Below are 13,990 nucleotides of genomic sequence, written 5' to 3' on the forward strand. Positions count from 1 at the left end.
CATTGATGGCTGACTAGGCCATCCTCTGCTATATATGAAACTAGAGACACAGCTCTGGGGGGTATTGGTTAGTTCATATTGTTGTTCCTCCTATAGGGTTGCAGACCCCTTTAGCTCCTTGGGTAATTTCTCTAGCTCCTTCATTAGGGGCCCTGTGTTCCATCCAATAGATGACTGTGAGCATCCACTTAAGTATTTGCCAGGCATTTGCATAGCCTCACAAGAGAGAGCTATGTTATGGTTCTGTCAGCAAAACGTTGCTGGCATATGCAATACTGTCTGGGTTTGGTAGTTGTATAAGGGATGGATCCATGGGTGGGGAAGTTTCTGGATGGTCTTTCCTTCTGTCTCAGCTCTGAACTTTGTCCTGTAACTCCTTCCATGGGTATTTTGTTCCCCATTCTAAGAAGGAGCAATGTATCTGCACTTTGGTCTTTCTTCTTCTTGAGTTTCATGTGTTTTGCAAATTGTATCTTGGATATTCTAAGTTTCTGGGCTAATATCCGCTTACCATTGAGTGCATATCATGTGTGTTCTTTTGTGATTGGGTTACCTCACTCAGGATGATATCCTCCAGATGCATCCATTAGCCTAAGAATTTCATGAATTCATTGTTTTTAATTGCTGAGTAATACTCCATTGCGTAAATGTACCACATTTCTATGTCCATTCCTCTGTTGAGGGACATCAGGATTCTTTCCAGCTTCTGGCTATTATAAATCAGGCTGCTATGACCATAGTGGAGCATGTGTCCTTATTACAAGTTATTTCTTTATTCATTTTGCATCCATATCTTTGTGCCCCCTCCAATTCCCTCCTGCACAGTCTCTCCCTTCATCCCCCTTCCTCTTCTCTGCTGAAAGAGTGGGGAACACCCTGGGGTAACTTCTGCCCCCTAATGCTGGGACATCAAGTCTCTGCAGGGCTTGGTGCGTCCTCTTCCAATGAGGGCTGACAAGGCAGCACAGGTAGGGGAACAGATTCCAGAGACAGGCAACAGCTTTAGGAACGGTCCCTGCCTCACTTGTTGGGGGTGGGGGGGTCCGTAGGAAGACTAAACTGTCCATCTACTACACATGTGTTGGGGCCCTAGGACCAGCCTGTCTATGTTCTTTGGTTGATGGTTCAGTCTCTTATAGCCCCCTAAGGTCCAGGTTAGTTGATTTTGTTGGTGTTCCTGTGAAGTTCCTATCCCTTTAGGGACACCAAATCCTTCTCCCAATTCCATTGACTCCTAGGAACCTCCCCCATACCAGGTCTCTGACAAGTCTTAGAGATGTCCCCCACCCCTGACCTCAGTCAGCTGAATATTTTCATTTGTTCTCCTAGCCCTCCAACCCTCTGGCCACATGGTCTGTCTCTCCCCACACCTGATCCTGAATCCCCTCATCCCCCTCCCCATATTTTCTTCCATGCAATTCCCTCATCTATCTGCCTCCTATGACTATTTTATTTCCCCTTCTAAATGAGATTCAAGCATCTTCACTTGAGACATCTATCTTGTTTGGCTTCTTTGGGTCTGTGGAGTATATTGTGAATATCCTGTACTTTATGGCTAGTACATACCTTCTAAGTGAATACATACCATGCATTTTCTTTTGGGTATGGGGTACCTCACTCAGGATGATATTTTCTATTTTATCTACTTGCCTGCAAAATTAATAATGTCCTTGTTTTTAATAGTTAAATAATACCTAAAGTGCCAGGCAGTGGTGGCGCACACCTTTAATCCCAGCACTCAGGAGGCAGAGGCAGTCGGATTTCTGAGGAATTTCTGAGTTCGAGGCCAGCCTGATCTACAAAGTGAGTTCCAGACAGCCAGGGCTATACAGAGAAACCCTGTTTTTTTAAAAAAAGGAAATTCTAATTAAAAATAAAATTATTGAAACAAATATGTAGTAAAATAGTACAGAATACATTTAAATTTACAAAAATCATTTAAATTTACAAAAATTCACTTAAAACATTAAGAAATTTTGATATAAGTATGTAATTTGAAGAGCCTGGAAAATATTAGAATAAGGTAATAGAAAAATGTTCCATAGCTATTTGAACTTTTTCTTTTGAGAATTTTCTATCCACTGCCATAGCTCATTTTTAATTTAACTGTTCATTTTCTTAAGACTTAGTTCTTTGTGTTCTCTGTATGTTGTAGATACAGACATCAGTTGTACAACTGATATTGTAGACATCAGTTGGATGCGTTGCTGATAATGACTCTCTTCTATTCTGCTGGCTGCATATCCACTCAATTGACAGTGTGCTCTACTCTGCAGAAGCTTTTTGTTTCATTTGTTGATTGTTGGTCTTATTTCCTGTGTTTCTAGAATCCTGTTTATGATCTCCGGCTTCTGTGACACCATCAGTGTTGGGACTTCCCCTGGTAATCCTGCTGTTTTCCTGTGTCACGAAGATCCTGAAGCTTTGGATCAGCAGAACTTGTCCTTTTGTGCATCCCAGCTTTTGGCAGATGATACCGGTTTTGTGGTGGGCCATCTCAGAGCCCTGAATCTGGGCCTGAGTGGTAGTGAGCTGGTCAAACTGCCATCTCTCCCTGATCCACACCACTAGGGTGAGCTCTCCAGCACTGCTCAGACTGGGCCGCCCATTGCTGTAATTAGCAGGAGACATGGTCACCTTTCCTGTTCTCATGATCTTAGCCCATACCTACACCTACAAAATGAGCTTCACTGTGATGTTCAGTCAAGGTACATGGCCGACTCTTCCAAGTGCTGCAAAATGCAAGCCAGCTTTCTCCTCTCATACCTTTGTGGCTGGATTACCTGTGCCTTCATCACCAGGGCCAGCTCCACTGTGTTGCCCAGGCCAGGTACATGGCCTGGTGTCCTGAGTGCTATAGCTAGTGAGGGGCCAGGGCTAGTTCTCCCTAATACTGGCCCTTAGGGTCAGAGCTCTCTACTATCACAGGTGGTGAGGTGGGGGGAGGCCATTATACTCTTCTCCCCCACCATGTCACCTCAAGGCAGACAAGTGTCAGTGCCACTTCTCCCATGCTCTTTTCCACAGGGCTGACTCACCTGTACCCCCACACTAGGGTCAGCTCTGCTGTGCTTTCCAGGGAAGGTACAGTTTTTTTGCTATGGAGTGCTATAATTGGTGAGGGGCAGGACTAGCTCCTGAATACTGAAGGTGATGAAAGGTAGAGAGTGGGGAGGCATCATCTCTGTACCTGTGCCACACTTGTCAGCAGACAGTGATGGGGTCAGCTCTCTCATACTTACCCTTTGGGTCAGCTCACTCAAACCCCTGCCACTAGAATCAGCTCAACTGTACTGCCTGGGCAAGGAACTGAGACTACTCTTCTGAGTGCTTCCACGGATGGGGGATAGGACCAGCTTTCCAGAGTGCCACAGTCAATGAGAGATGGGGCCAGTTTTGCACAGACACTGGGCATCTGCTTGGTCCCTAGCAGGACAAGGGTTGGACCCCTGCAACTGCATTGCCATGGACCCAGACACATCCCTCAGAAGCATCTCAGGGCCCTAGGTGGCAGGGTTAACCATTCAACACAGGCTCCTCATCTCTATCGTTGAGTTGAGCTTCTAATACTGTCCCTCTTCATAATGTTCAAGCTCCTATACTTCTCTCTCATCTGACCACCACATTCTCCCATATTGTGGTGGCTTCCCCTGTAGACTAGCCACATGGCTAGCTGCCACCTGGATAATACAGTCTGTCTGTGTTGTGTAGTGTGGCAGCAGGTGGGTGCCTCTGCCCACCAATGCCATGCTCCACACAGCAGGTCTGTGGGTGGCATGTATCTCTCTTCTTCCTCCTGAGAAGTGCTACATAGTGGTGGGGTGGGGCTCTGTGTGTCTATGGCCAGCCTCTGCTGTTGAGCAAAGGGCAGGTTGGTGGGTGTCTTCCCTGCGTGTGCTGTTTGATATGGCAGAATGTCAGTCTCTGTCTATCTTCCTCCTTTTGGGCTGTGCTGCCTGGATTTGGTTTGATTTGATTTTTATGTGTCCTAGGTGTAAAAGAGCTTTGGCCACTAAGCTAGGCATCTTACTAGGATGGACAAAAGACTGTCATCTGCTCTGCCACTGACTAATATAAGACTACCACAACCAACAGGGTGTTTCTTTGCCTATGACCAGGGGTAAGGGGTTGAGAGGGTATGTGGGTGTTAGAGTTGAGTTTTGTCTTGGATGAGAGACAGGATTTAGTTTCATTTTTTTCTGCATGCTGACATGATTTTCTTGGGACTATTAATTGAAGATGCTGCTTTGCTTCTGAGAAATGTTTGGATATCTTTGTCAAAAAATAAGTGATACTGATGTCTGGACCCTCAGTTCAATTTCATTGATCTGTAGGTTTATATGTGCCAATACTGGACTGTTTTTTTACTATTATGCCTTTTTCGTATTCTTTGAAAACAAGTATGGTGAGACCTAGAGCAGTGTTCCTTTTGTTCAGGATTGCTTTTGCTGTCCTTGATGATCTGTATCTCCAGGTGAATTTTTGAATTGTTTTTTGTTTATGAAGCATTAAAATTTTGACTGAGATTCAGTGGAGTCTGTGGCTAGCTTTCCATGGGACTGCCATTTTCAAAATGTTAATTCTTCTAATCAATGAGTATGGGATTTATTTCCATATTCTAGTATCTTCTATAATGTAATGAAATTTTCACTGTAAAATTCTTTGTTTTCTTGGTTAGAAGGTTGTGTGTGTGTGTGTGTGTGTGTGTGCATGTGTGTATGTGTGTAACTATATTGAATGCAATCGATCATTTCATTTATTTCTTTAATGTTCTTTTGCCATTGTGATAAAGGGTTTAAGTGATAGCTGAGTGATTAGAAGCACTTCTGCAAAGGACATAGTTTTGGTTTCTTGTACCCATATTGTGCAGATCACAACTCACTGTCATCTATAATGGTTATCATTTTATTTAAAATATGTTTTTAATCATTTGAAAATTTCATACATGAGCATGCTGCTTACATAATCTCCAACCATCACTCCTTCTCCAGGTCCTTCAATGTTTCCACAAATCCCTCTCAAGTTCATCATTCCTCATTAATAATATTTGTTATATATTTATAGCCAACCAGATGAGTCAATTTAGTGTTGATCATGTGTGTGTATATGTTTAGGATTGACTACTGATCATCACTTCTGTATATGACAAAGCAGTAGGACATTTGAAATCTTAATATGGTCACCTGAACAAGATGAACAATAGCAACATATGTTGATAAGTCAACAAGGATTGGGGAAATCTTTCAAGTCCTAACCCTAAATGAGGAGCTACAAACAATTAATGGCTACTCAGAAATGAAATAAGCCTTCTCTGGGGATGAGTTCTCTTTTAGGATGGTCATTATAAAGTACAAAACAAGAAAGGTTAGGGAAATGGATATGTCAAGATCATATTGAAAAACATAGTCTTTCTTATGAGGACAAGGAAAATATTCTGTACTTGATAACAGTTACTTTGCTTTCCACAGATGTTTAAATATACTAAATACTTTTAAACTGAATTTTTAAATGGATGAATTATATGTTATATGAACTATACTTCAATAAAATTATTATACATATAATACTATATATGCATATACACAGAGACCTTTGAATTCATAATCTGTGTGACATTACTTTCTGAATTCCAGAGTTATAAATACCATATGTTCAAATATATATAGATTACCATAATCAAACTTCGTGTAATACTTTTACATTAAGGGAGTACAATATATGTAGGCAGGCTGGGCCTGAATTACAACTCCTTTTTTATTGGATGTTTTCTTTATTTACATTTCAAATGTTTTATCCTTTCAGGTCTCCCCTTTGGAAACTCCCTATCCCATAACCCCTTCCACTGCTTCTATGAGGGTATCACCCAACCACCCACCTACTCCTGTCTTCCTGCCACAGCATTCCCCTACACTGGAGCATTGAGCAGCACCAGGCCCAAGGGCCTCTCCTCCCACTGATGTCCAATAAGGCCATGCTCTGCCACATATTCAGCCATAGCCATGGGTCCCTCCATGTGTATTCTAATTTCCAGAATGGTTGTACCAGATTGCAATCCCACCAGCAATGAAAGAGTTTTCCTCTTTCTCCATATCCTTACAAGCGTTTGCTGTCACCTGAGTTTTTGATCTTAGCCATTCTGACTGGTGTGACAGAGAATCTGAGGGTTCTTTTGATTTGCATTTCCCTTATGACTAAGGATGTTGAACATTTCTTTAGGTGCTTCTTCGCCATTCCAGTTTCCTCAGTTGAGAATTCTCTTTTTATCTCTGTTCCCCATTTTTAAATAGGGTTATTTGGTTTTTTGGAGTCTAACTTCTTGTGTTCTTTGTACATACTGGATATTAACCCTCTATCAAATGTAGGATTGGTAAAGATCTTTTCCCAATCTGTGGCCATTTTGTCCTATTACAGAAGCTTTGCAATTTTATGAGATTCCATTTGTTGATTCTTGATCTTAGAGCATAAACCATTGGTGTTTTCTTCAGGAACTTTTCTGCTGTGCCCATGTATTTGAGACTTTCCCCCATTCTTTCTTCTATGAGACTCAGGGTATCTGGTTTTATGTGGAGTTCCTTGGTCCACTTTGCTTTGAACTTTGTACAGGGCGATAAGAATGGGTCAATTTGCATTCTTCTACATGTTGACAGCACCATTTGTTGAATATGCTATCTTTTTTCCACTGTATGGTTTTAGCTCCTTTGTCAAATATCAAGTGACCAGAGGTGTGTGGGTTCATTTCTGTGTCTTCAATTCTGTTCTATTGATCAACCTGTCTGTCATAGTACCACTACCATGCAGTTTTTATCACTATTGCTCTGTAGTACCGGTTGAGGTCAGGGATGGTAATTCCCCCAGAAGTTCTTTAATTGTTGAGAGTAGTTTTCATTATCCTGTTTATTTATTTATTTTTTTATTCCAAATGAATTTGAGAATTGAGCTGGAATTTTGATGGGGATTGCATTGAATCTCTAGATTGCTTTTGGCAAGATGGCCATTTTTATTACACTAGTCCTGTCAATCCATGAGCATGTGAGATCGTTCCATCTTCTGAGGTCTTTTTGATTTCTTTCTTCAGAGACTTGTAGTTCTTGTTGTACAGATCTTTCACTTGTTTGGTTGGAGTCACACTGAGATATATTATATTGTGAAGGATGTCATTTCCCTAATTTTTTTCTCAACCCAGTTATCCTTTGAGTATAGGAAGGTGTTTGGTTATAGAAATATGTGCTAAATAAGATCACTAGTGTTGGTATCAAATAGCTGCAGACAAAAACCTGCTGTTTTCCTGCTGATGGTCCTCAATGATAAAATTTCTGCTTAAATCTTTTCTAGTTTTGGGGAATGTCTTCTCAGATGTAGATGCACACACTTACAAATGTGTTAGGTTTTCTATACATAACATTGATGGACAGAAACTGAAAGCAAAAAGCTCATACTAGTTACTATCAGTTTCCAAATGCATATTTAAATAGATATATTAAAAACAAAAAATAAAAACATAAAATTACAATTCATTTAACAAAAATTACAGTTTCATTCAATATCAGAAATTGAGGTTGCTCACTAAGGAGTTTGTCCTTTTCATTTCAATCTTCAATAATTTGAATTCATAACATGGTGAGAATACATGTTAAAATGATATATTTTAGTTATTTAATATATTTACACACTTTAGCACAAGTGTTTAAATATATTTCTTTGATAGTTTATTATTTATGGACTGTAGTCTAGTTTTGTCCCCAAATGAAAAACTGCAAATAAGCAGATCGTCTCAAGTTGGTAGGAATTATAATTTACTTGTAAAAGGATGATGATAAGCCTGAGGAAGGGGTAGCTCCAGATACTTGGGCATTCTAATGTTCTAATACTCTGGTACACACTATATAGATAGTAAGATTATTAACTTACAATCACACACAGACACACAGACACACACACACACACAGACTCACACAGACACACACACACACACACACACACACATATATATATATATATATATATATATATATATATATATATATAAAGTTGAAATATCTTGAGGTATATATGGTACATTGTTGAGAGACGTTGACCCTGGACTGCCAGTTAAGATCATTAAGTCTTGAGACATGGCTACATGTAGGGTCTGGGACACCAGAGGTGATGATGTATCCACATTTTGTGAAAGCTATGTATTTTATACTTATGTAAATATTTGGGAATAAGTTTTATTAAAAATTAAAAGCATGTTCAGAATGTTTGACTTAGTATCTCTGAGGTCTATTATTAGAGAGATCTATTACTTCTCAATTGGTTTATTGCTTTCAATCATGAGCCAAATTTCATGCTTTAAAATATATGGGAATGTGCAAAAGTCTGGAAGCAGTAGCAACATGTCTAGGTCATGTTGCCTATGTCCCTAAATGTACAGTCAAAGTCTCATCATTCGGGGAAAACAGAAAAAACTTTAAACAAGTTAAAGAAAAATTAATTTAGTCAAATGTGTCATCTACTCTTAATTGGTAACATTCTCAGAGTTTAGAGCCATCCAGAGATGAGCCTCTGAACATATAATGAGGGATTATCTGCCATACATAAAATAAAGAGATCCTCTTCTTGGAGACACCATGTACTTCAGATGAGGGGACTAGAAGACCTCATGCAAGCTTTTAAAAAAGTGAAGTGACCAACAGTCCTATACTGGTGTGATGCCTATGAACCATATCACTGAATACTATGGCAAGATAACCCTATAAATACAGTAATGAAATCATTGATGATAATCAACAGGTCTTTAATTGGGCTTAAGATCCCCATTCAGCAAACAAAAAAATTCATTTCTCATGTTTGAAAATTAGCCAACTGTCTGTAGTTCTAAGAACTTGCATTCCTCATGGAGTTTCCTGGAGCTAGTGATTTGTGTATATTGAAGCTCAGTAAATTAAATTTATATTTAAAGGTCATGTTCTTTTGTCCAGTGCTTGTCATTCACCATGAAGATACTGATGGAGCTACATGTAACTAAGTGAAATTTACAACCAAGTTGGCCTGAGTTCTTAATATAACAACCATTTTATTTTGAGGAATAGTAAAATAGGCATCAGAGTTAAGCAAATCATAGAAATGACTATAATTAATAATATATCTACAGTACCCTTGACCCAGAATTACAAATAGATGATGAAAATGTAATGATTATAATAATATTGTAATCACAATGAATGAAATTTTCATTCATTCCATAGCCTCAGTGCCCTTTGACCCAAATTCCTTTCTAAATTATTTTATTTCCTAGCTATATGATCTTTGTCTTGACTTCTCTCTTGGCAAGGCTTTATCCACACAGCCACAAAACCTAAGTAGAAGAAGAGTTAAGTATATTCTCTTCTCTTCTCTCACTCTTCATTAGAAATGGAAATAAATGCAAAAAGAGATTAGGGATGTGGAAGTAAAACAAATTAATTCAAAACAACTTTTGCAAAAAGAAATAATTTGACTATTTTGGAATACAGCTGATCACCTACTGGAAAATTGAAATGGAGAACCCTGTGACAAAAAGGGACATTCTTCTAAATTTTGAATCTAATGAGTGATTGCACACATGTAGTAACTCAAACTTTCTTAAAATAATATTCTTTGAAGTTTTCAGGCATCTTTTTAACCATTTTATTAATTGATTGTAAAACAAACTTTATGAAAAATGTTGTTACTTAATTCAAACTTTGAAGTCTAAGAAAACAGCTTCTGAATCTTATTCACATATGGTCATTAATATTTAATGACAATGTAGCACAAAAATGTACAAACATCTGCATGTTGCTGCTGAAATAAGTTAGAAACACAACAGCAGTTCTTTTCTTCTTTCTGTTATTATTTGAGAGATAACAGAAGGAAAGAGTTCTGTACCACTTTCCCTATGTTTTACATAGACTCATTTCCTAGTGTGTATCACCTACACCTTATACGGACACTCTAATTAACACTATTGACATTCTCTTCACCTTTGACTCTTTCAACTTTTGTTGTTTTGTTTTGTTTTGTTTTTTGTTGATTTAAGTTTTATTGCATTATGATGAGAAAAGAGACATAGTTTCAATTTATCTGAATTTGCTAACATTTAAAGCGTATTTTGAGTAAATAGACTTACAGCATACTCTTTCCCTTTTGGACCCCAACTCCTCTCAGAGACCCCCCCTTCAAAACCTGCAATACCTTTTGCTTTTTATCATGTTCTTTAAAATTTATAAAATATTGTAACAATAAAAATAAGTATTATAAAATTTGGTTGATATAAACCAGCAATCAATTGAACAGTTTCATGTAGATGCTTGTCTACAGCAATACTGAAAATACATACTTTTTCTCAATATAAATTTTAAATAACCCTAAATTTATTAACTGTATGATCTTTTAAAATAATATATCACTATTAGTTTATTAATGAACATAAATAAAGTCTTTTTGCTTGTTTGTTTTGTTTTTAAAAGAGCTTAACATCTTGGTTCTTATTGTGATACAATCACAAAAAAAGAACAATTTTTGGTAATTGGAGTTCACTATAATAAGGCTGTACTTCAATGTCTCTCATATCACCAAAGAATTTTACCTCCGTAGTAGATACGCTAAGAGTTGACAGTTCTGCTGAAGCAAGGAATGAATTGTAGGTACGATTTTTGGATACAGATTTCTGTATCAAGACCATGGCCCACAGCAAAACCCTGTCACATACAAACAAGTAGAAAGTATATATGGGTTGCACAATATTGGACATATTTCTCCCATTACCAAATTAGAGAGAACACTGGATGACAGACGACAAATTTCTACTTCCTCATATTTTTGAATTTCAATCGATTAGGATATGTTGGTAATATTAATTTTCATATTAAGAGATATTAAGGAAAAGTGATTGTTACTTCCTGTTTATTTTCTTGTTAGAGGTGGAATTATGTTTGTGTGGGTTTGTTGAAAGATTACTTTCTTGCTTCTTCTAGCGTGTAGAGTCACTCCTAGTGTTATTTTTCCCTATATTTTCCTTTGAAGTGTTGGATTTGTGGAAAAATATTGCGTGAATTTGTTTTTGTCATGGAATATCTTGTTTTCTCCATGTATGGTGATTAAAAGTTTTGCTAGGTATAGTAGCCTGGGCTGGCATTTGTGTTTTCTTAGGGTCTGTATGACATCTGCCCAGGATCTTCTAGCTTTTATAGTCTCTGGTAAGAAGTCTCCTGTAATTCTGATAGGTCTGCCTTTATATGTTACTTAACCTTTTTCCCTTAGTGCTTTTAAAACTCTTTCTTTGTTTAGTGAATTTGATGTTTTTATTACTATGTGACGGGAGGAATTTCTTTTCTAGTTGAGTCTATTTGGAGCTCTGTAGGCTTCTTGGATGTTCATGGGCATCTCTTTCTTTAGGGAAAGTTAGGGAAGTTTTCTTCTCTAATTTTGATGCAGATATTTACTGGCCCTTTAAGTTGGGAAGCTTCACTCTCTTTTGTACCTAGTATCCTTAGGTTTAGTCTTCTTACTGTGTCCTGGATTTCTTGGATGTTTTGGATTAGGAACTTTTTTTTTTTTTTCTACTGTTGTGTCGATGTTTTTATGATATCTTCTGCATCTGAGATTCTCTCTTCTATCTCTTGTATTCTTTTGATGATGCTTGCATCTATGAATCCTGGTCTCTTTCCTGGGTTTTCTAACTCCCAGGGTGTCTCCCTTGATTTCTTTATTGTTTCTAGCACCATTTTGAGATCCTATAAGGTTTTGTTCCTTTCCTTTGCCTGTTTGAGTGTTTTCCTGTAATTATTTAAGGGATTTTTGTGTTTACTTTTTAAGGGCCTCTAGCTGTTCACCTGTGTTCTCTTGTATTTCTTTAAGGGAGTTATTTATGTCCTTTTTAATGTCCTCTATCATCATCATGAGATGTGATTTTAGATCTGAATCTTGCTTTTCAGGTGTGTTGGGATATCCAGGACTGGTTCTGATGATGCCAAGTAACCTTGGTTTCTGTCGCTTATGTTCTTATGCTTGCCTCCCGCCATCTGGTTATCTCTAGTGCTACCTGTCCTGGCTATGTCTGACTGAAGTCTATCCTTCCTGTGATCCTGGTTGTGTCAGAACTCCTCAGAGTCAAGCTGTCTTTGTGATCTTGTGATTCTGGTATCCTGTGATCACGAGGTCCTGGATATGTCTGAGCTCCTGGGAGTCAAGTTGTCTTTGGGACCCTGAGATCCTGGTGTGACCAGGCTCCTGGGATGCTGTGATACTGTGATGCTGGGCATGTTAGAGTACCTGGGAGTGGAACTGCGTCTGGGTGTTACTGGGTTGGCTGCAGCATTTGTGCTCAATGTCTGTTCAGGGCACCAGCCCATTATTGGGACAGATGTTGTGTCCTCCTTACCTCTGATCCTCTAAGCCTGGGCATGTTGGAGGGCCTGGGAGTGGAACTGCCTGTGGGTGTTACTGGGCTGACTACGGAGTTTGTGCCCAAGGTCTGCCCCCTTTCAACTTTTGTATCACAAATATTACAGTGACTTTGACCAGTAGAGTTCTGCCCCTAGATACAAAATCTATGTACTTTTTTGAGTTCATGTTATATTACAGGCAATAAAAAACTTAAAAATGGGCTGTGAAATCAGATGCAATTTGGATTTGCCAAACAATGCAATAAAATATATATTCTGTAAGACTCATATATTTGTCAGCAATATCCATATAAATGTAACCGGTTTTATATATATATAAAAAAGGAAGGAAGGACCCAAATAATATATATATATATATATATATATATATATATATACCCAAATAATTTATATATATATATATATATGAATTTATATTATACATATATTATAATCATAAATGTATCATATGATATTTATTATAGGAAGTTATAGTTTGTGATCATGGGTATTAACTTTGTCTTATGTTGCTCTGACAAAATAACCTGGCCAAAAAACAGCTTAGGTAGGATTGTATTTAGCTTACTATTACAGGATATAAGCCATCATTTTGACTATGTCATAGTGTTTGTCACTTAAGACAGTTGATCCTGGTACATTTATAGTCATGGCAGAAAGAAGCATGCACCCGTGCTTCCTGTTTCTTCGCTCTCTACTATCATTCTCCTGTCTCATTTAATTAAGGACACAGCACATAGAAATGATGCTGAGTTCTCCTACATCAATTACCAATAAAGACAATCACCTACAAGCATGCCCAAAGGCTAGTCTCATCTAGATAATTCCTCGCTGAGACTCTTCTTTGTGATTTTATATTGTACCAAGTTGACAGCTAAAACTAACCAGCACAGGAATAAAGTCCTCTGACCTTCAAGTCGGAGAGACCATGAGTGTAAGTGGTAGTATTAGTTCTAATCTGAACACACCAGCATCAAAGCAGCTGACATTATAAAGTGCAGTCTTAACTTAAAAATGATAAGAAATGTCAGCAGTGAGGCAGAAGAGGGGTGTGATTCTGTTCTTCTCCATTTTTTATGTACTCAAATCCTAGTGGGAATTAACCACTCATACTCACAGACAGGGGTGTGGTATCCTTTTTAAAAGTTCATTAAGTCCATTAATTGTAATCTCCTGTAGAGACATCTCGACCACACCAAAATTAATACCACACCAGACATCTGAGCATTGATTGATTGATCCAGACAAGTTGACCTACCAAATGAACCAACACGGATTTTATTGCTCAGTTTTCTGTTTCTTTTCTTTCTTTACATAACATCACACTGAAACACCTCTTTAAGTTAGCTCAGTAAGTTGAAAACCCACTTTATAAATACCTAGATTTTTAACTATGAAATGTCAACTGTAATAATTCCTGCAAACATTGTCCTAAATAAAACGTAGGTTTCTACCATTCCATTAATAAAAAAGGAAGAAGAAAATGTCTGAATAAATAAAGCAAGTCATCTCTAAAATTTTTATCAGTAAGTAAATCATTTAAAATATAAGTATTGAAATTATTTTTTTCTCACTGTCTTTATTTC

The 13,990-nt window shown here is 37.8% G+C and overlaps 1 non-coding gene across 1 annotated transcript; it reads right to left on the reverse strand.

Moving 5' to 3' along the window:
• Positions 1-3,979: 3,979 nt before the first annotated feature.
• Positions 3,980-4,123, reverse strand: LOC115065255. Its single transcript, XR_003845049.1, has one exon. It is a non-coding gene; the product is annotated as a small nucleolar RNA SNORA48 (small nucleolar RNA).
• Positions 4,124-13,990: the final 9,867 nt, after the last annotated feature.

This window comes from Mus pahari, chromosome 13, assembly GCF_900095145.1.
Source record: "Mus pahari chromosome 13, PAHARI_EIJ_v1.1, whole genome shotgun sequence".
In the NCBI taxonomy this organism is placed as follows: Eukaryota; Metazoa; Chordata; class Mammalia; order Rodentia; family Muridae; genus Mus; species Mus pahari.